The sequence below is a fragment of the Babylonia areolata genome, unplaced genomic scaffold, assembly GCF_041734735.1.
Source record: "Babylonia areolata isolate BAREFJ2019XMU unplaced genomic scaffold, ASM4173473v1 tig00017945, whole genome shotgun sequence".
NCBI lineage: Eukaryota > Metazoa > Mollusca > Gastropoda > Neogastropoda > Buccinidae > Babylonia > Babylonia areolata.
The window spans coordinates 19,980-22,500 of NW_027468455.1; the positions used below are offsets into that span (position 1 = coordinate 19,980).

At 53.1% G+C, this 2,521-nt stretch overlaps 1 non-coding gene across 1 annotated transcript in view; it reads left to right on the top strand.

Moving 5' to 3' along the window:
• Nucleotides 1-2,204: 2,204 nt before the first annotated feature.
• Nucleotides 2,205-2,521, top strand: part of LOC143278922 (small subunit ribosomal RNA) — a 1,829-nt gene continuing 1,512 nt past the window's right edge. Inside the window, exon 1 of the ribosomal RNA XR_013054512.1 lies at nt 2,205-2,521. This exon is cut by the window's right edge and continues 1,512 nt beyond it. This is a non-coding gene — a ribosomal RNA (small subunit ribosomal RNA).

Below are 2,521 nucleotides of genomic sequence, written 5' to 3' on the forward strand. Positions count from 1 at the left end.
GAAAAGGCAGGTAAAGGTTGTGGATAAAAAGTAAACGCGCTGTGGAGAATTGCCCAAATCGTTCAGGCGCCGTGAAAAAAAGAAAGACGTAGTCGTCAACGTCTGGTCCCGTCAATGGCGAAGGGCGTTTTCTCTCAACTTTGGCATGCTCGCTGAGGAAAAGGCAGGTAAAGGTTGTGGATAAAAGTCCGAAGAACCTCGCTACAATTGCCAAAATCTTTCCGCTGCCATTCAAAAATGGACTACTCCTCCACACCTCCTCCCGTCCATGCCAAACGGCGTTTTCTCTCAACTTTGGCATGCTCGGAGAGAAAAAAAGGCAGGTAAAGGTTGTGGATAAAAAAGTAAAAAATTGCCAAAATACTTTCTGGGCCCTCAAAAAAAGGCCTACTCCTCAACGCCTGCTCCCGTCCATGCCGAACCGCGTTTTCTATCAACTTTGGCATGCTCGGAGAGAGAAAAAAGGAAAAAAAGAAAAAAAAGGTCCAGTAAAGGTTGTGGATAAAAGTAACCGGCTTTGGAGAATTGCCTGAATCCTTCCGGCGCTGTGAAAAAAAAAGACCAAAAAAAAGACCTGGTCGTCAACGCCTGCTCCTGTCCATGCCAAACGGCGTTTTCCTCTCAACTTTGGCATGCTCGCTGAGGAAAAGGCAGGTAAAGGTTGTGGATAAAAAGTAAACGCGCTGTGGAGAATTGCCCAAATCGTTCAGGCGCCGTGAAAAAAAGAAAGACGTAGTCGTCAACGTCTGGTCCCGTCAATGGCGAAGGGCGTTTTCTCTCAACTTTGGCATGCTCGCTGAGGAAAAGGCAGGTAAAGGTTGTGGATAAAAGTCCGAAGAACCTCGCTACAATTGCCAAAATCTTTCCGCTGCCATTCAAAAATGGACTACTCCTCCACACCTCCTCCCGTCCATGCCAAACGGCGTTTTCTCTCAACTTTGGCATGCTCGGAGAGAAAAAAAGGCAGGTAAAGGTTGTGGATAAAAAAGTAAAAAATTGCCAAAATACTTTCTGGGCCCTCAAAAAAAGGCCTACTCCTCAACGCCTGCTCCCGTCCATGCCGAACCGCGTTTTCTATCAACTTTGGCATGCTCGGAGAGAGAAAAAAGGAAAAAAAGAAAAAAAAGGCAGTAAGGTTGTGGATAAAAAAGTAAAAAATTGCCAAAATACTTTCTGGGCCCTCAAAAAAGGCCTACCCTCAACGCGCTCCCGTCCATGCCGAACCGCGTTTTCTATCAACTTTGGCATGCTCGGAGAGAGAAAAAAGGAAAAAAAGAAAAAAAGGTAAAGGTTGTGGATAAAACTCCAAAACCTCGCTACAATTGCCAAAATACTTTCTGGGCCCTCAAAAAAGGCCTACTCCTCAACGCCTGGTCCCCAGGCACGTGCTGGGGGGCCTCAACTCAGGCTCTGCCCAATGTGGATCAAGGTCCACCTTCGCAGCGCCTTATGCGACACCCTGGTTGTGGGGACGCGGCGTGGCGTGGCGGATCGCTCCGGTCGGCGCACAGCCGGCAACGGTCGACCCGTCCGCCTGGCTTTACTGCCCCCGCGCTTCTGTCTTTTGCACTGGCAAGCTAGCGACCGCTCGGCGTGCGAGGCCCGAGTCGGGGGACGGGAGTCTCGGGAGCCCACCAGCTCCCCGCAGGCTACCCGCCCGGCTGCCGAGCTTCCCGCCTGCGCGTCCAAGTGTGAACGCGCACGGCCGCCTCGCCGGGCTTCCTTTGCCGGGGCTCGGCTTGTCGGCCGGCGTCTCACGGTCCGTAGAAGGTTCGGTGCGTTCGCTGACGACGGGTCGAGAGAAGCGTTTTCTCTCCTCCCTCACTGACGGTCGTTGGTGCTCCCCAGCCCCTTCGGCGTCCCAAAGCGTAACGCCTGCTTCATCTCGTCAAGGGCGCGCCCGTCTCTAACCGGGCGTCGTCCGGCACGTGGAAACGGGCGGGAGACGGTGTCGAGGAGGAAGAAAGGGTGGGGTCCGGTCCGGTCCGGTCTGGTCTCCTCCTCCTCCTTCTTCTTCTTGGCGCGCCTCCCGCCGAGACCGATGGATTCGTTGCACTCTCAGGCCCTGAATCTGTTGTCCGGTGGTTTCAGTTGATAGTGCTGCCGCGGACCGCCCACGGAAAGAGCTCAGCCCTCGTTTCTGTGAGCAGCGGTCCCAACTGGCGCTGCAACCGTCTCCCGGGGGCACGCAGAATACGGGTTGCATTCTGGTTGATCCTGCCAGTAGTCATATGCTTGTCTCAAAGATTAAGCCATGCATGTCTAAGTTCACACCCTCGTACGGTGAAACCGCGAATGGCTCATTAAATCAGTCGAGGTTCCTTAGATGATCCAAATTTACTTGGATAACTGTGGTAATTCTAGAGCTAATACATGCCGACCAGCTCCGACCCCTCGGGGAAAGAGCGCTTTTATTAGTTCAAAGCCAGTCGGGTTCTGCCCGTCCTTTGGTGACTCTGGATAACTTTGTGCCGATCGCATGGCCTCGAGCCGGCGACGCATCTTTCAAATGTCTGCCCTA